This window comes from Tympanuchus pallidicinctus, unplaced genomic scaffold (assembly GCF_026119805.1).
Source record: "Tympanuchus pallidicinctus isolate F22 unplaced genomic scaffold, pur_lepc_1.0 scaffold6, whole genome shotgun sequence".
Classification (NCBI taxonomy): domain Eukaryota; kingdom Metazoa; phylum Chordata; class Aves; order Galliformes; family Phasianidae; genus Tympanuchus; species Tympanuchus pallidicinctus.
Window position 1 is genome coordinate 14,574,843 of NW_026294780.1, and position 26,207 is coordinate 14,601,049.

Genomic DNA, 26,207 nt, shown 5'->3' on the forward strand with positions numbered 1-26,207 from the left:
GAAGCACAATGACTCAAGAAAGGGTAAGGCTTAGGTATATTTTCTTGTTGAATTATTGCAAAGAAATACCTGCAGTATTTGCAGTTTTTATTCTGTTTCTCTCTTGCACTTTCCAGACCTTTCGTTAAAAAAAGCTCACCTTCCACTCCCTGCTGGCCACCCCTCCGCTGATGCAGGCCAGAAAATGGTTGGCGTTGTGGGCTGCAAGTGCGCAGTGCTGGTGTGGTGTGCAGGTTGTAATTTGGGCACTTGGTGGTGGTTTTTCGCAGGGCTGGTGTGAGTGAGTTGGTGTGTCCGCGCTTGCCCGCAGGTAGGAGGTTGTGGGCTGAAAGCAGGCGGCGTTGGGGTGGAGGGGAAAAAAAGGATGTTTCCGCCTGGTTTCGAACCAGGGACCTTTCGCGTGTTAGGCGAACGTGATAACCACTACACTACGGAAACTGCGCGCGCTGTGGGGTGCGTCGGCCCCACCGTCACGTTTCCCTGAGGGCTTCAATCCACGAGACGCCTCGGTGGCTGCACGCGGGCCAGGAGCGGTGCTTCCTTCACATCTCTTCAGACAGGAGCTTCAGAAGATGCACGGCCTCCTCCTGCCTCACTCTCACGAAGCTTTCGTTCCTACTTCATACTTTCCTTCTAAAATCATTTGTCATCTGCCTCCACGTGGGCACAGAGCCATTCACCAGAACCCTCTGGCTGCCACCTTAACCGATTTAATCCATTTGGTTGTGTGCTGGCGACAGGCGAGTGCTGCGCCAGCTCGGGTGTCAGCCATTCAGAGGCCTCCCAGACACCTGGTGGCCGGCAGAGCAAGGAGAAAGCATTGCCCTATCGGTGCTTGTAAGCTGCCGTGCCTGGCTGTCCTTCTGCACAGTGCTACCAAGATCCTCAGTGGGGTTGCATAAGGAACGCATTTTGTGTTTCAGCATTCTTTGGTGTGAATCGAAGTGCGGCAAGCAGGGATGACTGGGAGATTTGCTTCAATATCACTTCTTACCTGATCTAATGCACTCATGCAGGTGCATCCTCAAATATTCACGGTCTGGGTCCAAAAAGCAGGCAGAATGGTTTAAACTCTTCAAAATCAAACCTCAAGCTGGAAAAACGACGTGGCTTTTCCTCCTGATTTAGAACTATTGAAATCTGAAGCTTGCTTTCCGCAAGAAAATCCTCTCCTCTAGCTCTGTCCTGGTCTGACAGCTGTGTGCACAGGGACAATTCATGCAAGAATCTTAACCCACAACAGCAAGTTTCACTCAAGACATTTCAAATGCCTTTTTTTCTTTTTTTTGAGGTTGACTCATCCGCTCTGCTCTGAAGTCTTTCATCTGTGTTCAAAATGAAAACCTCCGCTGGCACTTAAAATCTTTGGAGATAGGATGAACAGTAAAGCATTAATTTACACTGTTAATTGGTGTATAAATTAAACCATGTTCTCTTGAGATTAGATGCTTCCAAAGTAAGATTTTTATGAGGAAAGTTCTACTGGCAGTGCTGCAGCAATGCCTGTCCCCGTGATGCAAGGCTCAGAAGCTGAAATGAAGCAAAATCAGCAAAGTGAGATTCAGAGAGGAGGAAAATGGGGTAGCTGAAAGCAGGGATTAGCTTAATACAAGTAACTTCGTTCCTGATTAAAATTTTTCCTACAGCACAGAGACAGTGAGTTTGCATGAGGAAGCGCATTTCCTGATGAGTTAGTTATTTGTCAGAGCTGTGAGAATTTGCAGTGGGAGGTTGTGCCCTCATCGACCCCATCTCCACATCCCAGCCCAGACAGCATGGCTTGCTGTGCTAATGCAAGCAAATACTGCAACAAAAGGGCTCATATCTTATCTACCCTGGTACTGAAGGGTAGGATTTCATCACGTGACTGTGTGCTTTTTCTGTGTATAGTGCTGGAGGCAATTCCTAATTTGTTGACACATTAATTAGGAAATACTTTGGAAAAATAAACAAACCATAAAGAAAGGGAAATCTTATTCTGGCCTCTCACCAATTTTTGTGGGCTATTCTATATCTAATATATCTAATATATCTAATATATCTAATATATCTAATATCTATGCTAATAATTATGCAATATAGGTACTGAAGTCAACTATATCCCCCCAAATAGAGAAAGATGTTTCCTCGTGGTTCATCTCTTATCCCTTAAAGGTTGTGATGCCCCAAAATGGCCAGCCCTAACTAGTGACTCCTTCAGCTCTGTCTTCATGCCTTCTTGCCGTGATGGGAAAGCACTAGAAGAACTGGAGTTTCCCCCCCAGTGGCTGTGATCCTTTCTATGGACTTGTCTGCCTGCTGAACTAACCCATTTCTCTGAAGGCAGGACCTCCCAGTGGCTGAATAACACGACGCTCATACTGAAAAGTTCTCCACACAGAAAATGCCAACTCATAGGAAGCAGTTTAATCCATGGAAATACAGTCCTTTTGTCAAAGTGTTGGAAAGAGCACAGGTGGATTTTCTCTGAAGACAACCTGATCTTCAGGCAGCCCACTAAGGACTACTGGATGTTATAATGGGTAGGTTGCCTCGAGGCCTAAAATTTCAGCACATTTTTGAGTTTTCATTCTTAATTTACTTCCTGGAGACTCACATAGACACAAATACTTTCCAAACTTGAAAACTTAAGCAAAATAGAGTTGCACTTCATAGCCCAGTTCTCACAATGGCTTTTTTGAGACGTATATGTAGTAAGCAGAGATTAATACGTGATCATACTTAATTTGTACCCCTGAGAATAGCTCTCCTTTCCCAATCTGATCCATTGTAAATAATTATTCTATAGAAGCAATTTAATGCTAGAGTTGCCTAACTCCACAGAAACAGTGGAGTATCCTGTGAGCCTAAACATTTGTACAGGAAAGTGCACAGGGACTCACACACTATTTGAAGGGGAGTAATTTCTAATTTCTAATGCGGTGCCATTAGTCAGACAGCACAGAGGCAGGGAAGATGCAAATGCCTGCAGTGGTTCTCTTTAAGAATTTTCATATTTACATCAAAGTCAGAATACAGAGTGCTTCCAAACTTGTAATTGCGCAGTTAGGAATAAAAATGGAGCTATGGACTTCACCATTCCTTAGCAGCTCATTCATTGCCCCCATAACTACTAGGACTCTTCCCTTTCTGTCTTACCAAATCTTAACCCTAACTCTGTATCTTGAGAGTGGCCACGTCCAACATACAGCCCCATCTCTGGCCCTCACCAAAAACTGACCAAAATTGAAAGCTTTCAGCAGGCTCCTCCCTCTCTTAGTAGCCCATTCACAGCCCCATCACATCTGAGTTTCTTTGTATTCTGTCTTGCACAACACTTACCTAACACTAAATCTAGACAATGGGCTGGTCAAAGGTTAAAATTCATACTGATTTGTATGTATTCCTAGTGAATTCTTTTGTACCACCTTAAATAATGAGTGTGAGAAACTGATAAAATAGAGGGAGAAAAGGAATCAAACTAAAAAGAATAACTAAATAACATTTACTCTATGAATGTCTCTCAAGAGCTTGCAACCCTGATTCTGGGCAGCACTTTTGAAAACGCTTTATTTGCCATCTCACTTGAAAAGTCAAAACCAAGAAGAATTATTTTGGTCTGTCTTTCTAACCTTTGCACACCTATTGTACCTTGAGAATTGCAAGATCTAAGGTCAAACTGAGTTTATAGAGTATATTTCTTACAATCTTGTCACGGAAAGACTCAGTTAAAACAACAGACAAATGACCAAGGTAAAACGGCTCAATGACCCGGCTTTTCTCTTGGTAGTGTGCAAGGCATCTGATGTTAAAATGAGAACCGTGCTACCCCAGAAATCTCTAATCTTCTCCCCAGTGCATTGGCTCTATTGACTGCCCTGCAGCACAGACACATAATTTAAGCAGCATCAGAGATAGAACTAGAGCAGGTGTTGCATTTTGATAGAGGGGAAGTTCCTGACCCTTCAGTGATGATTTGTGCTATTCAGAGGGAGAAGACAAGTTTGCCCTATTCCTCCACTTCCCTGTCTGTGAAGTGTTTTGTTATTAAATGAAAAATCATACAGTGATAGACTCATATAGGGTGGTGTATGGGAACCATTAGGTTATGGCCTGAACCAGTGATTGAGCACCTGATGAAGGGGCATAACCAGCCCTGGGAGCACAGGTGCTAGGAATTCACCTCTGTGGCCAGAAGGGGTGGGCCCTGGGTCCATCTCTCTCTAACTTCTTTAAAGAGCTGGCAGCCAAAGAGGAACCAGTTCTACTTAGAAACTGTCTCCTAGGGGAGTTTTCAGCAAGCCCTCATCTTTGGAAGGGGGTAAGCTATTGCTTCTTTATTACTGAATTGTAACTACTGCCTTTCTTAGGTGATCTGAAAGTGGTTAAAGGCAACTATATCAACTACTTCCTATCCCTACAGTTGAAAAGACCTTTAAGTTCCTCATGTCCAACCAACTGCGTAACTTTAGAAGTCCGTAGCAAAATCATGTTCTTAAGTGCCGTGTCCACAACTCTAATCCTGTTTTGATTTCATAAAATAATCAAAGTTTTCTGTACTTAGAAATGAATGTTTCCAGCCCTGTTGGATTTTTTCCAGCCCTTCTCTTGGCTTAGACAAGTTTTTGATTTTTGCACTAAGTAGGGAGCCTGTCTTATGAAAGCAATAGCAAAGGATATCCAGTACTTCACTGGAAAATGAGTGACAGCAGCTTTGTCATGTGCTAAGGCAGCTGAGAATTGAGTCCTTGCAAGAAGTGACTTACAGGTGAATTTGTCTTATTTGGGAAGCTGTGGGCAAGAAACCACAAGAGAGGGCACCATTATAAGCAGAGGACTGCAAGATGATGTGTGCATTTGGTTCCTTAACTGAGTGCTTCCTGTGTAATCTAAGGAATTCAGTATACCTCCCAAGGAGGAGAGCGATTCCTATGCTGCTCCCATTTGAAAGTTTTACAGACATCAGGCTGGGAATAAAGCTTCATTTCTTTCCTTTTGTGCTGATCAGTCATCCCAAGTGTTTTTCTGATCAAAGTGTTTTCAAGAGCCATTGAGGGACTCTGCAGCCATTTTATGTAGAAAAGCTTGAGAGAGCAAGCTGTTTCTCTCCCATAAAGTTTCCCCAATCCCTATACGCAAGTGCTTATTCTGTGTTCATAGTGGTTGTTTTTCAGAGTTATCTGGTGGGACTGTTAAAATAAATGTAAGAGATTTTAAAGATCCCTGAGATGGTACTTTGTCCTTCTGCTCTTGTTGTCTCAAATATGTTTATTTTGTTTCTCCCACTTAGAACAAGCCTTGCATTACAGCGTATTTAGGGAACATGGCATTATGCTGTATTTCTACACACTGAGTGCTAGAGGCAAGTTCAGACCAAAGGTGCTCTTAGCAATAGCATATGTGTCAGCTCTGTGCCTTGGTAGTATTTTTGCTGTGCTTGTTACATTACGAGTAGTGCCCCTGCAGTCTCAGTGCAGTCTGGTGGTCTTCTCTTTCTGACCATGTGAGAAATGCCACATACTGAGGAGAAGATGCTGTTCTTTTTTCTGAAACAGCTGCATTGCAGTGGCTCCCAGAGTCAGCAAGTGCTGAATGGAAGGGGGGATGCAACACTAAGTTAGAGTGGTCCTGGGGTAAATAAGATGATGTAAGAACAGAGATAGCATAATTCAGTGGCTACAGCTGGGGACTCCCAAAAAATACTTAATGTTGGATAGCTTTAGCTGAGTCGTGCTGAGCTGCAGGGCTCTGCCAGGAATCACTACCACAGCAAGTTCCATGGGTGATGCACAGATCTGTAAACATGGCATTAGACAAAGATAGCTTATTTCATAGCAAGTTGCTATGTAGCAATTAATAATGTATCTTTAAAACTTCCATTCAAGGATGGCTGTATACATGATTTGCTTTGGCTTGCCACCCAATGATGATTTTCATTTCCATCAACTACTTATTTCTCCAAATACGCTTCTCCAATACATTGTTAAGAAGGCAGTGCAGATGGAAATAAAATGCTATGTTAAAAAATTTCTTTTTATCTGTACTGTCCTTCCTCAGTCTCATTTACAGAGCTGGTGTTGTAATTTTCCGCACCTTATTGTACAAGAAGACCATGTGACACTTGATAACCAACAATAAAATCCAGTGATTCTGATCAGCAAAATGATCAGTCACTCTTTGTCTGAAGCATGGTAATGAAATGCATGCAGGACTTTGGTTTTTTTTGTGTTTTTTTTTTTTTCTTTTGAGGGAAAAGCATTAATGCTGTAAGTCATGCTCTCAACTGCTTTCTCCTTGACACTTTCCAGGAGCATCAAGCTGGGATTTAACACTAATATGACAAGAGCAAGCAAGCTTAACAAATTAGACTCTTGGCTTCTCACAAAAAAAAAAGACCCTGTTTACGTTGTAAGAATTCGAATTTATTTATGGTATATTCTTGACTGGATACTTGCTCCTAATTTTTAAATATATATGTGGAAAAAGACAAACGCTGCCAGATAATTCCATGGCATATGATTTGTATTGATGAATACGCAGCAAGTTCCATAGAGGAAACAGAAGCAACATTTAGATTTTCAATTGGATCATGTTATCGTGTTATTTTGTTCACTTCTGTTCCTCTTCATGAAGTTGGTAAGGACTCAGCAAATCTGCCAGGAAAAATGAGCCTCAGGTATCTTCTAATCAATGCACATGTTCTATTTGAAGTATTGTATCACACACAAAATATTGAATTTGCAGTGCTGAACATAATTTGCTAGAAATTGCATAGTTCCTAAATTAGTTTGTAATGGTGCAGTTTTATCTACTACAATCCACTTTCCCAGATTGATTTGATGTGTGCATTTATGGAAGACTGAACCTTCAGGCATTTGTTTTGCCTGAAGAGGGAATCATCTGTCTACTTTCATTGAGCTACTGTATTGATGTGGATTTATAGGAGAGTTCTTTCAAAAAATCACAATGTATGTAGTGTGAAAATTTCATGTATGCTTGGGAGAGAAAATAAGAATTGATCTGTGCGTCTAAGATTTAATTGTCATTGGAAATCAAGAGCAAATACAAAACGTCCTGCTAAAGGAGTCTGTAAGGTGTAATTGTTACACCATATTTATTTTTAACCTGTTAGCCAATTTCAATCAGATTTGACAAAACAGTATAGGTGTATCAAACAGATTTGTTGAAGATGGGCAGCGAGCTGCTGGGTTATTACTAGTGCAGAGTAAAAGTCTTATAATCTTTCGCTTTGTTAGACGTTAAAGAATCTCTGTATAAAATATGTGGGAAATCAAAGCTGATTACTTGATGTGTGACAGAATGGTCTTTGAAGTAAAGCTTCAAGTCACTGATTTTATTTTATTTTTTTTTAATATTATTGACAATAAAGACTTATAGTTAAAGATCCTGAAGTCAAAGTGAGTTTTTCAGGAAAGATTATGAAAGTAGTGTCTCAGGCACTGAACTTCAGAAGCTATTGAAAACAAAGAAAATGGTGGGAGTAGGAATCAGAGAAGGAAATACAAAAGAATACAGTGTGGTCAGGTAGTCAAAGGCTGAGTTCTAGTTGTTTGAGACAACTGACAAATACCAGTGTGTCAATCTAGTCTTTATTTTTTCCTGTAACTCTTATAACTATTTAAAGCACTTTTTTTCCTGTGACTCAACTCTTGCAAAGAATTTCAGATGGATATCGGTGCCCATGGAAACCCTCATTAGATATTCTATCATTCTTTTAATTCATTAAGGGCATGTCATCTATTCAGAGTTGTTGCATGTAATTTTGGAGTCTCCAGATATTGGTATGCAGGTACTCTGTGGCCTTAGTGTGTATTCAGTGTACAAGTTCACTTTTGAAGAGAAGAGAGCCATTTCTCCCAGAAGGGTGAGAATTTCAGCTGAGATGTTGTTTGTGGTACAGCAAGTTGACTTGGGCACCTTTCTGAGCTTTGAGTAGACAGGGGCTGTTATCAGCAGCACGAGGTGGCTGCAGAGCTGTGCTACAGCAGAGAAGTATTTCTTCAGGATGTGGCCAGACATTCCAGCTTCCACCTCAAATGTCTGCAGCTCTGCGTCCATACCCTTGGTAGGCACCAGCTTTGCCACCTGTGCCTTGAAGACTGCTCTCATACCTCTACCCACCAGCTCAGGCTGCCCAGGGCCCCATCCAACCTGGCCTTGAGCACCTCCAGAGATGGGGCACCACAGCTTCTCTGGGCGGCTGCGCCAGTGCCTCACCACCCTCTGAGAAAAGAATTTCCACCTGATAGCTAACCTAATTTTCCCTTCTTTTAGTTTAAAACTATTGATCACCAATATTGTTTGTGTGAATTATGTGAGCGCTGTGTGTAGAAAAATCTCTATTTGCTAAAATGTCTATAAAGTGAGTCTAAATATACATGTAAATTAATTATGGCAAATGCTTTAGTTGTATTTTGTAATGTGGCTTGCTTTTGTTTTAATACTTAATTGATTTTTGTTGCCAGAATATTTAACTTTTATCTAGCCTGTGATGTTAAACTTCCATTTACAGATCTGAAATTGCATTACAAAAGCAGGCAAGTATCATTATTTCTGTTTCACTGAAAATTAATAAAACTCAGCAGGAAGGACTGAATTTATTTAGCATGGCCAGATGAGAAGTCTTTTGAGAACTAGATAGCTAGATAATGGTTGAAGACTGGGTAACAATAAATGCTCTTTCACAATTTGTTGTTGTTGTCGATGCGGCACTGAGGGATGTGGTTGGTGGGCAAGGGGGTGATCAGTTGACTAGATGACTTAAGAGATCTTTTCCAACCTTTATGATTCTATGATTAAATGTTGTTGTAGTGTTGTGGGTCATTATCAAAAGCATTCTACTGCTACTGTGGGCTGCATGTTCCTTTTCAAGTATTTCCCTTTTCCTCTCCTTTTTCCTGTTTCTTTTTCTTCCTTGTCTTTCTGCCTGCACTTTTATTTGGTGCAAAACGAATCTACGCTGTCTCGAAGCTCATGCTGTCACTTTTTCATTTGAAACTTAAGGAAAAAATTAAACAGCTTTCACTAAATACAGACAAATAGATTGGTAGTTAATAGGTTTCTAAATGCATTCTGGTCTCAGGCAGCATTAGTATCCTACACATTTTGCTATTTATATGTAAGTATCTGTCTGTCAGCTGAAGGGATGTGGGAGGGTGATGAATCTACAGGAAAGCCTTTCATTTACTATTGCCTTATTTAAACTGGGTGGATTAATTTTCTGTACTGCTGAGAAGCGGGTTAATAGGTCTTCCTATTTAAATCCAAGAACAAAGTGAGTTTTGCATGCAAAGATTAGTTAATTTATGTCATAAGGAACCTTTTCCTTTTTTTTAATTTTAAGTGATTGCAACTCTGTTCAACCACACACTTTCAATAAAAATCACACAGCAATGTGAAGGCTTTATCTAGAATTTTGTTACTGTTTAAGCACGCTTTTCTCTAGGTTAAGCACTGACTTTTTTCTATTTGAAAATATTAATTATAATAGAAACACTTCTGTATCTTTTTTTTTTTTTTTTTTGTGATTAAATGGTGTGTGAACACCAATCAATTATGACAAAACTATGAAAATTCTATGGCTACAGCTCAGGAAGTCTTTCTTCCCTGCAGGAAACTAAGGTGTAATTGGAGGGGAAATCCCAGTGAGACCATTGAGATGACACACAGAGCTATGCGTTACAATGATTTACTTGGCAATTCTACCAAAGAAGTCCCCCGGTCTCTTTTGAAATGACAGATGCTTTTAAGAAAATGCTGATATTTCAGCAAATTGAAAATCTTAATATGCTTTACAAGAGCTTTCAGTGAAAAGCAAGTTCTAGATTTGCAGCTATCACCCTTCCTCTCACCCTATGTAACAAGGAAATTATATTTCACTCATTTCCAGCACCAGCTCTCTGTCAAACTGAATCCTACCAAAGAAAAGTGGAAAACGTTTCTGTGATACTTATTGCTCCCTATATGTATTTATGCTCAATATATTTAATTAATATATCATTAATATAGACCACGTGCTGTTTGCGTGTGAATGAACAGGTGACATTTTAAAGGGCTAAATTAGCAGATAAAAAGCTAGAGGCTGAGAGAGGATGAAATGCTAAGAGATCTGTGTTGCACGTGTTGTGGCATACTTGTGCAGAGTGGGAAGAGAACTTTGTGTCACCCACATTAGTGCATGCACACATGCTGCACTTAGGCTGGGGCAGTCCCAGGTATTTATGCAAAATGGGAGAAGAGCCCCTTGAGGGTAGCCCTGCGGGAAGGACTCGGGGGTCCTGGTGGATGGTAAGCTGGATGTGAGCCAGCAGCGTGCACTTGCAGCCTGGAAAGCCATCTATATCCTGGACTGGTGGGAGGTGATTGTGCACCTCTTCTCATCTCATGTGAGGGCCCATCTGGTGTACTGTGTCCATGCCTGGGACCTCCAGTATAAGAAAGACAGGGAGCTCTTGGAATGAGTCAAGAGGAGGGCCACTAAGATGATCAGAGGGCTGAAGCACCTCTCCTATGAGGAAAGGTTGATGGAACTGGGCTTGTTTACCTTGGAGAAGAGAAGGCTCCGGGGAGACCTCATTGTGGTCTTCCAGTACTTGAAAGGAGTGTATAAACACAGGGGGATACGACTGTTTACGAAGGTGGATAGTGATAGGGCAAGGGGGAATAGTTTTAAACTAAGGGGAGGTTTAGCTTAGGTATTAGGAGGAAGTTTTTCACGCAGAGGGTGTTGAAGCACTGGAACAGGTTGCCCAAGGAGGTTGTGGATGCCCCATCCCTGGAGGCATTCAAGGCCAGGCTGGATGTGGCTCTGGGCAGCCTGGTCTGGTGGTTGGTGACCCTGCACATAGCAGGGGGTTGAAACTAGATGATCATTGTGGTCCTTTTCAACCCAGACCATTCTATTATTAGTTCCCCTCCACAAGACCAGCCAACTCCTCCAGACCATAACTTGGTGGCTGTGGTTTGTTCTTTCCAGCTGGTGATTACAGAACGTGATACAATCTGAATTATTTCAGAGCAACTTAATTATTTTGTGTTTGAATATCCCAAAAAACTCCTTTGTTGGATTGCTTTGATTTTCATGAGCTATTGTGATTATGTATGTTTAGATGGTATTTTAATGAGGAGATTTTTAGTGATAAGCCTTCTTTCATTTCTGAAATGCATGTTCTACTGTGTAACTGAAAGATCACTTTTTAATTCAAGTATGTAGTTCACAACAATATTTTCAGGTTTTACATCAGTTCTACTTTGGTGATTTTAATGATTTCTACTCTGTGAGATACTGGGCAAAGGTAATAGGGAACCTGGCCCCATATGTTTGCAAGGTTGGTGATAGTCATGTGACCTCTTCCTGAGCACCAGAGATGCTGTAACTGCAAAAGGAAGGAGGCTGCAACACCAGCCAAATCAGCAGCCAGTGTGCTGACAGTGACAGCAGGGCAGTAAGGAGGAGCCAGAACCAGCAGCAGACACTCCATGGGGGCATGAGCCAAGTCACTAAGCTAGAGTGATAAAGAAGAGCTTCCCAATCTTGTTTTCTGTGTAGTCCATCAATAGTTCTACTTTGCTTGCTTGTGTCTGAGCAGAGAATCCCAAGCTCTTGGCTTTCACTCACAGATGCTGGTGGCCTATGAACGCCTCTTTGGCCTAGTCTCCTGCAGAAAGTAAACTAAGAGTCCCCTGTGCCCTGCAACGATGTCTCAAAAGATTTTAGTTAAATGAAAAAGTGGGAGGGGAAAAAAAAAAAAAAGGGTAATTCAGTAAGTATTGCAAAGGTGCTTGGGCATGCTATCAGAAGTGGTAAAATCTTTTCATGGTGACCTGCATGCTACTTTAGTTGTTCTAATCTGTCCTATAAAAAAAGCATCCAATTCCACTGATTTTCTATTTATGTATTGTATAAAATCAAAATTAAGAACATTCAAAAATACAAAAGAAAGCTTTTGATTTTCTTGCTCCTTTTTACACAATCACCCAAGAAGACTGTTAAGAACCAGAAAATGAGTTCATTGAAGGAAACATAAATATCTTTCTTTCAAGAAACACATTTTAATGAGTTAAATCTGTTAGAAACATTTTATTGCAGGGAAGATACAGACCAGCTTTTGGAGTTGGTTTCCAAATTAGATGTGGTAGCTACTACAACTTTCACTAGCTACAAAACAGCAGCAAGATGAGAAGTGCTTACAGGCACAAAGCTGACATGCTTATTTTGTGCTGCACAGATTGATTCAAAGGTTAAGGAGGGAGAAGAGACATCTGTCATTTTGATGGCAGAACATAACCTTTCATATTCCTGTGGTGATGCTTTAATGAAATTTATCAAAGGGACTTTTCATTGACCTAAAAGCTGCCAAGAACACAAAAGGTATGTAATAAAATCCTATGGCCCAAACTGAGAAATGCATGCTTTAGTTGCTAATTTAACTTGCTGATTCAACTCTGTTATGCCAGCTACCTTCTCTCACTCTTTCCATGCCGTAACCATGAATATCTCCCTTTTTTTTTTTTTTTTTTTCTCCCCCCCCCCCCTCCCCCCCCTTTTTCCCTGCGCTTTCCCTGCTGAGCAGATACCACACAGCATCCCTTTGGTGAATCCGGGTTCTCTATTCAGACAATGTCCCCTTCCAACCACTTGTCCACCTCCAGCATACAGGCCTTTTGGAGATGGGATGAGAAACAAAGTTTTGACCATTGGGGTTGGAGGTAAAACCTTATGGTGTGTCATCTCATTGAATTGGTGTGCCCCTGGATGCAAGATGTCTTGCCAACCCCAGTGAGACCCAGCAGCCCCTAGCACTGTTTTTGGGACTTGACCTGTGCCTATCAAGTCTCTATTCAGCACTGTCAAAAAAGCAGGGGAAGGAGAATCTCCATGTTGGTGGACTTTATGGTTGAGGCAGGAACCCAGCTGAAGTCTTGACATCCAACAATCCAACACTTTTCCTTTCCTGAGGGACTTCAGACCTCAGCTGAGCCATCAGCTGTTCTTATGGACATTTGAGGGGGCATGGAGCAGGGGAAGCACTACTTGTGCTTGAGTCTCTACTTTCTAGGAATAGTTGGACATCTGTGGGACAATGGAAAATAGTGAATTCATTCCTTATTATTTGTGGCTTACGCTGCTTTTACTTTCCCAATTAAACCATCACAGTCACGATTGTTGTGGTGCTTGTGTCATTCCTACTCTGCAGGAAAGGGAGAGGAGTGAGACTCTGGGTGGGTATTGGCTACGGTGAACCCACAACAGATAAGTTATGATTCTTCCTTGCTACACAGTGTTCATACAATTTCATGTAATTTGAAGGGACGTGAAATTACATCAAAAATAATGCCTACATTTATTTAACCATTTACCTTTTCTGAACCAGAGCTTAAAGCCATCCTGAAGGATTGTGGCATTAGGCCATATGGTTCTTCACTGGGCCCACACCTCTCACAAACACTTTGCACAGATTTCAGGATGATGTGGTGCCCTGTTGTAGAAAGTAAAATGTGCCTAGAGAGGTAGATTGAGAGAACTGGAGCAGAATGGCTCACACTGAGGGCAGTTTGCGAAGGCGTAGTGTGAAAGCATGATCACACTTGCTGAAGATGTGAAATTTACTGTCATGCTTACGAGAAAGAAGTTACTGAAAATGAGATGCTTTCAGCAAATGCATTGAACAGAGCAGAATTTGTACTCCTTTTCTGATAAATTTCTGATAAAGAAGCTGGAATATAGAGGAAGTGATACTAAAAGCTATCAGGTTAGTCAGAGGTAGAGCAGTGAGTAGAAAAGCTGAGGTGCCGTTCTTCCCTCCTGCAGTTATCATGAGCTCTGTCACTCCTTTCACTCTCACGTCCTGACCATCAGCACGTACCTTATCCCAGTAAACACACTTTTAAAGAGAAAAATACATACATTTGTGTCACCAACATATGTTGCCTTTCTGACAGGAAATGCTTCTTCCTCTACTGCCTGTATTCTGTACTTGTGAGTGAATTGTGAATGGCAAGAATGAGTTTTGCCAGTATCCCAGGCTGAAAATGCTCACATTTATTCAATTTATATATAAAAAAAATTTTGATTAATAATGTATATAGTCCAAAATGAAAGATAAAAGTGGGTGAGGAAGGGAGGAAGGAGAACGCTGCCCTCAACGTTTTGATTTTATGGCTGTGAAACAGCAAACGCGTTATGTGACATCTGCAGGGCTTGAATAGCACCTTATCCATTTATAATATTTGCAGGATTTGTTGCAGACTGGGAGACGTGCATTCTGTTTGCAAGCTGACAAAGTCTGTTCTACATTCTGCTCCCAGCTACGTGACCAGGTAACCTAAGAGTATTCAGAGGCACTTGGCAGCTGCACTGTGTTTACAAATAAGGGCCTTGGTGGGGCTTATCTGCCTTCTGCAGGATCTTTTTCTTTGACAGCCAAAGGCTTGATGCTAGTGAGATTGTTTGAATGGCATAAATGCTCTTAATGTAGAAACTAATGTGCCAAAATGCATATTAATACAGCTTCTGGCGAGATCTTCTATGAAGGCAGTTTCTGCCTTGTGTTTGAACTCTTGTAGGAATTTCTCTGAAAGATTAAAGAGGTACAAATAGTGCACTTACTAGGAAGATGTGAATTTGCTTTTTCTTTTTTTTTAACACATAAATAAAAGTAAAAATGCAGAAGATCTTAGCTGTGGTGGTAGCAGTGGGTCGTTCCCTGTTAGGATGAACAGAGCAGTGTACAGAGTACAGGAAGCAAGGGCAGAGTTTCCAGCAAAATAAGTTAATGCTCAATGTATGAGGTGACTTAATCTGGCCTTCATCTTTTAATGGGGAACTGATGCCTCTAAATATTTTCTCATATCCTTTATTTTTCACTAGGCTTTAATAACTTTGTTAAAAAAAAAAAAAGTGAAGGGGTTGCAATGGTGGATCTGTGCCATATTGGCTCTCCAGACTGGGGTTTAGGTTATGCTGTCCTATAGAATATCACCTCATTATTTTTAGGATCATGAATTCACAGAAATTGTCTACTACTTTTTTGAGTAAGTTGACCTCACTAAGAATTATTCTGTCACTCTTACTCTCTGTGAAATAGCTGTTTTTGTCTTCACAATCCATAGGTTGTCTCTGTGCTAGGAAAAGAAAGCCACAAAAATCCAACTCAACAGCAGCATGTAGGCTCAGTGCTCAAAGAGTTGATAAAAACTTTCGGATGTTAGCTTACCACCTTCTTCACCCCAGCAGTTTCAAGCCAGTCATATTTCAAAGCGATTCAAGGGCTCTTTTTTCCAATGAATAGTGCTTAAAAAATAGCAGGCTGAAATGAGGATCATAACAGTACTGTAACTATTATTAGGAAATTATCATCTGGGAAAGTCCTCGGAGATATCGTGGGGCTGTTTTGTGTTGTTCCCCAATAAAGAGCAGAAGGCACCTGCCATTTAGTTAATTGCCTAATCTTGGCCTATTTTAGAACCTCATTTCAGATGAAAGTCTATATGCTAATCAAAACAAAATACTATCAACCGTGGTCCAGATGTGAGTGATAGCTTTAGAAAAGCACTTTAAAATGCTTGCAATTTGTATTTTTGTGTTAAGTCAGCTTATAATTCATGAAATGAAGCTAGCTGCTTGCTGACATTTTCTGTTTTTTTGAAAATGAAGCTCAGATACGAGGGAAGTATGGGCCTATACGTGATTTTGGTTTAGTGCTTTTAACAAAGGTAAAGAAATATTGTCCTTTGCCCCAGGTAGCACATTTAGAAATAATTAAATTCCGCTGTAAATAAAGATTCTTGCCTCAGGGGGGCTGAGTTTGTTTCTAGGTGTCAGTGTAGTCTGAACATCTGCTCTACCGAAACAATATTTTACAACATTTATCCAGCTCCTTACTGAGACAACATGTGCCTTGACTCCTTAGGAATACAGAGGATGTATTTGTTCCCTCAGACAGGGCTTGCCTTAGCCAACTGCTTGTGCTTGGTGAGTGATAGGATCCCTTAATGAACATCAGTTGTTCCAGGAAGCTACTGTTGTTCTTTGGTAATTGCGGGACAACGAGGAACCTGTCATATCAGCACAGAGGGGAGCCTTTTCATGATACTTCTCAGCCCAAATGGATCTTTCCTCAGCTTGCCAAAGGCTATGCTGAGAAACAAGGGTAACTGAGGACTGAATTTAAGCACAAGTTTAAAGGCAAAACAAGATTTGTTGAGTGTTTTCTGAACTAAACTCCACTGCTAACAGCTATTTGCTGCTGTAAGCATTGCCTTGAATGAACTGATTTGTGATAAAACAGAGCCTGTCTAAAGTAATCTGCAAGTAATTAATTGCATAAAGTGTTACATGAGCAAACAGAAAGTTGGAAAACCGTGCAAGCCTCCCATTCCTCTCCAGGAGAGATAACTGAGTCAGGAGTTGCTGTTCCCTAGCAGTAGGAAAGCAGAGAGGGTGGGATATCTTGCTGAGAATCTGCTGGGCTGACACCTGTCTCCATCACCACTTATTTTCCTCCTTTAGTCTGTTCTCATCATCTTCCAGCTCTTTCTCCCTGCTTGTTGCTCACAGGCTGTCCCCTGTATGTCCCTGGTTGCTATGAGGATGTCTTTCTGTTGTTTTACCACTGTCCACTTTTACCGCTGCAGCCACAGATGATTATCAGCCATTCCAGTCAGTCATATCTTCTCCAAGCTGTCTGACTGCAGAACTCTGTTGTTGTCTCCCTTTTATGCTGACTGGGAAAATAATGAAGAGCGAAGGGATGAAGTGATCTTATTGTCTCCTATTCCACTACTGACTACATTCACTCTTTAGCAGGGTCTGTTGTCATAGGACAAGGGGAAATTGTTCCAGACTGAAAGAGGGGAGATTTTGATTGGATATACTTTTTTTACAATTAGGATGATGAAGCACTGGCATAGATTGGCCAGAATGGTGGTGAATGCCCCTGCCTCTGGAGACATTCAAGGTCAGGATGGATGAGGATCTGAGCACCAGATTGAGCTATACGTGTCCCTACAAGGTGTTCATTGCAGGGGAGTTGGACTAGATGGCCTTTAAGGATGCCATCCAACTCAAATGATTCTGATTCTTTCCTCTTGGATAGTTGCTTTGTAAGCCTGTTCTGGACAGAGGCAGTATTTAATTTTGCAAACAATAACAGAACTAGGAAGATTCCTCAGAGCCTCACGGTATTTTCCTCAGGAACCTACTATCTACGTGCTACGGGAGAGGGAGTGATTTTATTCCTTCAAGGTCATTACTGTCCTGGTTCGTTAAGGTGTTCAAAGTGATTATGAAGTATAATTTTCTTTTAGAGAATAAAATGATGAAAATAGGTTGATTTAAATAGAGCTGATAATGAAGTCTTCTTTTCCACATAATTTTCTTCAGCTGGAAGTCATAACTCACCAGTGTGCTACTATCATTAATGTCTTTTCATTTTCAGCTGTGTGAAATCCTTAATTTGTGAACATAGCATTTTACACAATTTTAAAGTGCAAAATGCTTTCTTTCTTGGTTAATTAACACTGGCTAGATACCCACAAGAGCATAACCCTGTAATGCATCCAAATAACAAGATTTAATTGATTCTTCTATGGCCTATTAAAAATGCATTGAGAGTCTAAAAGATTTAAATGGGAAAAATAGAAAAAATCCCAGACTGGCCTCTATCTGACAAGGAGATCACGGCTGAAAATTCTAACAAATGGAAAACCACTCTATATGCAATTTTCCAACCAATCTCTAACTGCACAGAAGCAATGCTATGGAAGTTAAAACAAGAAATTGTTACTTAATGCTAAATATAGCCCTTTATTTTGTAGGTTTTTAGTCTGAATACAAGATGAGGTGAATAAGTTGAATTCAGCCTCATACATTATTCACAGGGACTGAGCTAACATGATCATTCTTTTTAGTTAAACACTGCAAATAGCACAGCTATTCATTTTAGCACTGTTAATACAATGAAGACGTGTTAATATGGAATGTTGGAGTCTTAAATCTCTGCTAATTCTGTCACATCCTTGTATGTTTGAATTAGTTTTTTCTGTCTACCCTTATCTTTTCTAAATCTGATGCTTTCGTCTTAACTTTTAAAATTATTCTAAATACATGCAAATACAGCACAAATACTTTATCTACATTTATGTAATAAACTCATTAAACCCTGTTAGCTGCTCTTTATTGCTTGCATCAGTCTTGTATTGAGAGGAAATAATTAATGGTGAAATCCTTGTTAATGGGTGGCCTGCTGACAGGTCTCCTGAGTTCATGTTGACCCCTGCTTGCTTGCAGGCCAAAAACCTCCCATTTTTACTGCCTGTAGCCTTCCTCACCAATTTGGGTACTATGGATCTGATTAATTGTTTGGAATGCGGTAGCCCCAGAGGATTTAATCAGACCTTAATGCTCTACCAGGACAAATATATCCCTTTTTATATAGACATAGCAGTGGCTATACACACAGTAGCAGTGCTTGGTAGTATATTTTCAGACAAAAAATGTTCAGCTATCATTTTAAGGTTCTCGCAAGCTGTATCCCAGGTTTCCCTGAATGTTGGACCAGCTATTGACCATCACCCTCAAAAAATGCTTCATTCTATGACTTCTGCCTCCCTCCCCCCCGGAGATATTCAGTTTGGCCTCATCCTTTTACTTCCTTTCCCTGTGGTATATGGCATACTCCTTCAAGTACCCCTGATGAATGCTTAACATTGTTTTAAAAACTCATGCTTGATTTTAGTCCATTCTCATTGCAGAGGTTTTCTGAATTGGGCACAAATGTGTAACAAAGTCTTCCAGATGGGAACACCAGATGTCCTGATGTGAACGTAGGCAACCCTAACCAGCATAGATTTGGCAGAAATTTGTTATGTGGTTAAGTTCTGGTGTTAGATTGTGAAATTTTGTGAACCATGCTGTGAAGAAGTTCGATCATCATATGAAAGGGAATGCTACATTAACCATGGTACTGTGCATTTCTTAGAAGACAAGGTCTGGTGTCATGATTTTGTGACAACTGGTCACATTGAGAGACTTATTCCCCCATTCATATTTCTTTCCTCTCTGATGTCCTCTAATATGTGATTTGTCTCCTGCTGGAGGCACAAACTATCTGAAATACTGTGAGATGTCAGTCACTGTCTTGTCTCTCCTCTATACACGTTCACCTACATGACATCTTGTTCATCTAATGTCATTTCATTTGTGAAGTGTTTTAACTAGAAAAGTGGGTTCAAAAGTGAGATAGTCATATCTGTATGTGTTTGTGTGAGTGGCTCAAATGTGCAGTTGTATTTGTCAAGTCAGATTGGGAAGATGAGACTGTGAGTAGAAGGAATGAGATGCAGAAACAAAATTACAAGAGTAGATGTAGCAGTGCGTGAATTTCTTTGTGACATTGAGGTCTTAAATGCAATGGCGTGGCCATAAGCAGCAGGGCAGCAGATGTAAATCACATACTTGCAGGTGAATGGTAACGGACGGAGCTCCAAGCCAACAGACAACTTCGTGTCATTCTGAAATTCCAGGCCTAGAATTAAGTTCCCTAGCTAGCTTAGAGCAGCGTCCAAGGTACATAACACCGAGTTTTACAGTCATTAAAGGCCTGTTTATTAGCTATGAGAGAGCTGAGGGCTGTGAAAATTGTCGTGCCCTCAGCTGGCTGAATTCAACTGTCCCAGGATTTCCAGCACCCAAAAAATCTATTAGGCCACCTTTTCTAATGTTTTATGCTATGGAAATTAAGCAGGAGCAAACTCAAAAATATGTGTCTGAAATTGAAAAGTGTAGAAAAATAGCTGAGGGCATAGAGAGATCATCATCATTATGACTGTTACATTTTGTCACCTGTGCTTAGCCGTGAATGAGACTGATTCTACTTGCTCAGCCAACATAAATAATTCATGTTGGCAAAGCTGATGAGAGAACAAGTTGAAATGATGCAGTATTTGGTACTATTACTTCCTCTGCTCATTCATTTGAATTCTGCTACTGTAGAGATGGAGTCATGCTGTTTTGAACTTGTCTTATTAAATGCTGTAAGATGTTAAAGCAGCTCTTGGTAGTGCACTCACATTCTTCTACGTACACAACTTTCTACATCAGACAGTATTTTAATTTATTTTTTAAATACAGCTATCTTTATAAGACTCATTGTTATAAAAGTTCTAATGTAACCTGGAAAATTGGAAACACCTTCATTTTAGCAGCAGTCCTAACTCAGATTAGACTGAAAAAGAAAAAAAAAAAAAAAGAGGTTTAGGGTTAGGGTAGGAAAAACTGCATTGAAATGTAAACCAGAAAAACAGCTATTGCAAATGGTATCAACGGTAACCAACATGGCAGGGGAGGATGATGGAGTGTGAGGGATTCCTTGAGTTCATCACTGGAATGTTTCTTAAGCTGGAATTATTGTCTTGTTTCTTTTGGTCTAAATAAAATAGAGAAATCCAATAGTGACTGGGTGAAACTAAAATTATTGTGAACATTTATCTGAATAACAGAGACATGATAAGATAACTTATATTTCACAATATTGTGATTGGTGGTAAGTATTTTCAGTGCCAGATGCTGTATTCATAACTCCCTAGCTCTTTGTGCTTAACCTACTGAAAGCATTTGCTGGAAGCAAAGCATTAAATTTAGAATCTTGATTCTGTTGTGTCTGCCCATAAAATGCAATTTGCAGCTCAACAGGGATCCCACTGATGCTGAAACCTGTGTGAAGAATTTGTAGCTCAAAGGTTGTGCTCAGTTCGTCATCTAACAAGCTTAACAGGCCGATCAGATCCCCTCAGCAATGTTATGTGGTGGCAGTACCTTAAAGGGCACAGTTTTCTTCAGGGAAAGCTGCAGCTGACTTGGAGATGGTGTTAACACAGAGGCATTCAACAGTTTTCTACAAAGAAGAAACTTGGTCTTGCTCCTGCCTGAGACGCAGGAGGACTGGCCAAAAATAACAGTAACAGTCAAAATGCAAACAAGTTGTTTAAGCTGGGTAGAAAAGTGCTTTCCAAATTATCTCTGATTTTTACTGGAGTGCTTAAATATAGCTAGCCTTGGCCTTCAACATGTGATAAAGAACATGGAAAATGGACTGCTAGCCTACTGATTCTACAGACCCAGCACCTTGCCCTGCATATCTCTGTTGGAACAGGGCTTAGATCAGATGGACCCAGCGATCTCTCCTAACATCAGCCACTCTGTGAGTCTGACTTCCTCTCTCAGGTTGATGAGTATGCTGTGCTGCCATGCCCTCCATTTCCAGATACTTATTTACACATCGATCTTTTGTGTAGAGGAAGGTAAAACCCCGCATGGAGCTCATCTAGCCTGCAAGTTAAATGCTTTCTTTTTATTGTTGGGGTATTTCCATGAGAGTGCAACAGCTCTAAGAAATTCATGCAAGCCCAGTGGGTGGATTGAAGGTAGAAACACACCGAAGAAGCTGTGATGTTGTGAAGAAACAAAGGAATAAACTATATGATATTTTTAAAAATTCTTGTGGTTGACAGTTTGTGTTGTAGATTGGATGTCTGTTCTTGGAAGTGTTGCATCTTTGCATTTACAGAATGTCAGTTAAGCATTAAATATCTTAGAAAGGATAAAACAAAACTGAAAAAAACAAAAAACAAAAAAACAAAACAAAACAAAACAAAAACAGGAACAGGATTTCAAACAAAAAGGAAATTTTTTGTTTTTTTTTTCCTCCTCCTGTTTATACCCTATTGCCAACATTTGAAGCAAAAAACCCCATCACTATCAACATAGCAACTAACACTGTAACAAATGAGACAACAGAGGAGAAATTACGTTGTAAGAACACTACAAAAAATATTCTCAAAAAAAAAAAAAAGGCAGCCCGGATATCCAGTATAGAAAATGCATTAGAAGATTCTGTAGCAGAAAATCCAGAGCTGACAGGTTTCAGATTTCAGAACAAAAAAATGTTCTCCTGTTTCTGAAATTAGGAAGAAAATAATTTATACCCTCCCTCGCCTCCCCCTCCCCCCCCCCCAAAAAAAAAAATCATCAAAGCCATGGTGTTTTATGTTTAAAATCAGTTTTGAAATCCTTCTTGAAAGGTTGATGAGAAATGCAAGTGTGGAGTTGGAACAGTCTCTCGTGCCTATCAAAATGATGGCAGGCTGAATGATGGGATGATCGTACCAAGAAAGACTTGGGCAGTGAAATTTAATTTAATTTTGGCAGAATATTAAATATGTATATTTGGCAGCATCTCCAGCCAAAATGTACTACATGGGTGACACAGAAAACACAGTCCAGGATCAGTTACCCCTCATTTCTGGAATGTGGGAATGTTGCATTTCATGAAAGTTCATTCAATCTAAATATATTCCTTTGCTTTTCATTTGTTCCTTCGCACTTGGCAAGAGAAATGCAGTGAAGGAGCAGAGAAGTGCTGTGAAGAAGTTCTGCTCAGTTGTTATCCAAGTCCCTTGGCACAAGGTATACAAAAAGCTCCAGAGAAGCCAAACCCAGAGCTATCTGTCAGCAGGCTCTGAGAATCAGTGGTCTGTAGCTGCTTGCAGATTCTCCATTTCTCCCATTCTCTCATCATCCCCTGCAATAATTGTTTTGCCAATTCAAAAGGACTTGATGGGACCATATCTAAAACAAAAAGTCACTGTTTTTCTTCTGACAAGTGTAAGTAGAAGGAAATAATATCCTGCTTCTCTTTTGAATGATTTATTTGCTTTTGCCATAAGAAAAACTATTGTGGCTTGCTTTGTGTTGGTTTTAATCCAGTAAGTGTGTGTATATATAACTTTGTTGGATATTTCTTCATATCCATATATATATGCATGTGTGTATGTTTGTGTGCAGTGCACTGACGTGATTTGAAGGTTTTGAGATTTTCTGGGCTTTGCATTGTTTTAAACATGCTGCACTGTTTTATGGATTTAAGCTCTTATGGACAAGGTGCTCAGCAAACAATAAAAAAAGGGCCACCTAACAAAGAAGCCATCTGTTCTTCTGCCACAAAAAAAAAAAAAAAAAAAAAAAGAAATCCAAAAAAGAGTCTATTTTGAGCCACTTGCATGGTTTGTACATCCTGCCTTCTCAGCGTGCATATACAGTACATTTAAGCTCTCATCGGAGACCATCCTAGTTGGCATTGGCTGAAGACTCTGTGAATATGCTGAAGATATGGGCTCCAGGAGAAAAAACAAGCTGCTGAAAACAAAATGTTAACACTTTTGTAAATCTGCCAAGTTTTTCAATGTAACTGCCAACAGTTTGATGTTCAGAGGAACTCAGCAGAATTGCTAACATGCATGCTGCATAAATGGCTATTCATTAGAAAGATGCTGTACCTTATATGTGACTGCTTTCTTTGGCTGGCTAATATATCAAGTATGGTACTTGTTTTGTACTGTGAAAAACTTTCTCCATTACCATAGTAACCTTTTGCATGTTGGCGGAAGCTGATGTCATTCATGGCATTATTCATTCTTAGTGAATTGGTCCTCAAAGTGCTAACAAGTTCCAGGGAGCTAAAGAAGACCAAGTATACATTCTGGGTAAACATGATTTAACCCCTTTGTCTCACCAGGTCCCCGGAGATACAAAGGTGAGTACATCTGAGATATACACCTACAGGTACTTAGTTTCTTTGGTATTGCTAAGGAAAAAGCTGGAATGTCACACTTGTCTAGATAAAGTATGAGATGGAGGAGGCTCCTCTATCACTCTTCTTTTTTTCTTTCTTTCTGATACCTCAGCATTCCAGGTAAGCTTGCCTCATTTAAGGAAAAATAATTTAGCCTTTTTTTATATTTATCTGTTCAGTTGAATTTAACCCATTCTTCATTGTTACTGATAATTAATATTGTACAATGAAAACCATTTGTCTTTAAGATAATCTTACGAAGATTATTACGTAAAGTTTGCATAGGACTTTCATTGTACATATTCTACAGCTATTCTGTTATTGGAGTGGAGTGGTAACACAAAGTTTGGCATTTTCTTCTTACACAGTTAAAGCTAACTGAGCATTTCCTTTTGACTGGAAGGAAATTTTGACTATTTTCAAATATCAAACTGTTTCAAACTGGAGAAGGCAAACCTTACCTGAAATTACATATAGCCTAGAAGCTTTTATACCTTCTATAATCCCTTTGTCTATGAGCTTCATTTCTCATATACAGCAGTGAGAGGTGTGTGTGTGCAATAGCAAAAGGGTCTTCATCATTTCCAGGTCAAGGAAGGGAAGGCAACTGGACTTCATCCTGAAATTTTTCCCATCCAGTTTTCATATGTCCATACGTATGGGAGAGGAAGACTATCTGCATCCAGGCCTGAAGGGGCAGATAAGAAAAAGAAAACTATTCTTGCCACAAAGAGTATGACTAAAATAAGGGGAGAAAGGAGTGCCACGGAAATGAATTTGCTGAAGATTGGTTCTGGTGGATTTGTGGAAATCCTATCCAGCGTAGCCTTACTGGAGCCTCCATGAATTTTACCATACTTTTCTCTATAGGTCTGTGTCACATTTGCTGTTTCTTCACCTCTGAGACTATTCTGCTGGTATTAACTGTTAGTCAGACTTAATAGGGGCAGACTAATGTGTTTTAGTCCATACCCTAACCTAACTTATCCAGAGAACGTAAAATGGTGTCACCAATGGGCACAGCCTACAAACCCAGGTTGTTCTGATTAGGCCTTAGAATAAATTCAGAAATAGCTTATTTCTATTGAAATCTGAGAATCTTCTCTTTGTACTAGATGATTACACCTAAACTGTGGCATCTGGGATACTGCTCAACTAATACCCAGTAGATCACAACAATAAAGAATGTACGCTGTGACCCTAATTCTATTATATGCTTCTGGTTTATTTTTTTTAACAGTCTTTCAAAATGCCTACCAAAATACACAGACCTACTTTATTTTCTAATTTACAGACTTGTCTAGATGTGGACACTTGAGCTTTCCATTTTCCACACATTCAGTGGATGCACTAGTCTTTCTGTTTTATTGTAGCTTACTTTAATCCTATTGCTAGTTGTGCAAGCTGGCATTAAGCAGTGTAGAATATGATGCAACAGTGCAAAGAGTAGCAGAGACTACTTCTGTTTTTCAAGGTAACTTCTATAATCTATCTTCCTTGTTTCACAGCCCAATCTTTCTTAATAAACCCTACAAGGCCTGGAACACTGAGCATTAGGTCTAACAAATATTCTGCAGCCAAAGAAATTCTACCTGTGAGAGGTCTTCTTGAAATAGATGTAGGATTTCTGGAAGGCATAGATTACCATTCAAAATAGATGTTTCTTACATGCTGGCACACTTATTATTTCACCTCTTCTGTCTTCTGCTTTTGTTTCATGTATTTCAGCTCTAAGATCCATCCTACATATGAAGGAAAGAACTTGCCAACTTAGATTGTTCAGCCAGGGTCAATTATGCTAAGAATGCCTTGTTGCAGAATTCAAAAATCTGTTCTGGAATTATTTCCAAAGGAAGTCCTCTACAACATGTTAATACAGTTTTTTTCACATGCTAACTTGGTAGGAGGTAGCATTCTGCCAAGCTCCATCTACAAAGGAAATTCTTTACATAACATATCGTCCTTGTAGGGGACAGTGAAGAGTTTCAACATATTACCATACTATTTGGGCTACCTTCTGTCTCCAAGACTTTGAACATATTTCCTGAGCTTCCTACAGTCACTTTCATTCCTGGTTGCTTAATGCTTGGCTCTTCTTAGGTTGAATGAAAACTTATTCAGTCTTTCGCAGGCAAAACTCATCAACAACAAGAGTGACACACCACAACAGGATTTCTCAGCACTGCTTCACTGAAACAATTATGATGGCATCATATATTTGAAATAGGATCTTGAAATGAATGTGAAGGTTCATTGGGATTGTGCTGTATGGTCTGAGATGGATGCCCTCTTCTCTGTTGGTGCAAGGGGAAATGCAAGAGATCTCTGCTTCTGGGTGATTTTGTCGAAGCTGTCATAATAAGCAGATGACTGGAAACACTGACAAAAGTTTCAACTTTTTATTTAAATTGAATTGAAAAAAAAAGGTGCATAACAAACTTGCTCAGTTTAAACCTTCACTTTATAGCCTGCTGGTAAAGACATCTTTAGATGAGATGGCCATGAACAACTGAGCGTAGTTTGGAATCTGAAATGACTTAGTCTGTTGAGCTACAATGACAAGAAGTCATTTTTTCA

General features: G+C 40.0%; 1 long non-coding RNA gene and 1 other non-coding gene across 2 annotated transcripts; one reads left to right on the top strand and one right to left on the bottom strand.

The window, feature by feature from the left end:
• Nucleotides 1–365: 365 nt before the first annotated feature.
• TRNAV-AAC (transfer RNA valine (anticodon AAC)) lies at nt 366–438 on the bottom strand. Its single transcript has one exon. It is a non-coding gene; the product is annotated as a tRNA-Val (tRNA).
• A 3,543-nt stretch (nt 439–3,981) lies between these two features.
• LOC128071609 (uncharacterized) lies at nt 3,982–15,607 on the top strand. The gene is made up of 3 exons (XR_008201903.1): nt 3,982–4,300; nt 14,236–14,319; nt 15,112–15,607. It is a non-coding gene; the product is annotated as an uncharacterized LOC128071609 (long non-coding RNA).
• The last annotated feature ends 10,600 nt before the right edge of the window (nt 15,608–26,207 follow it).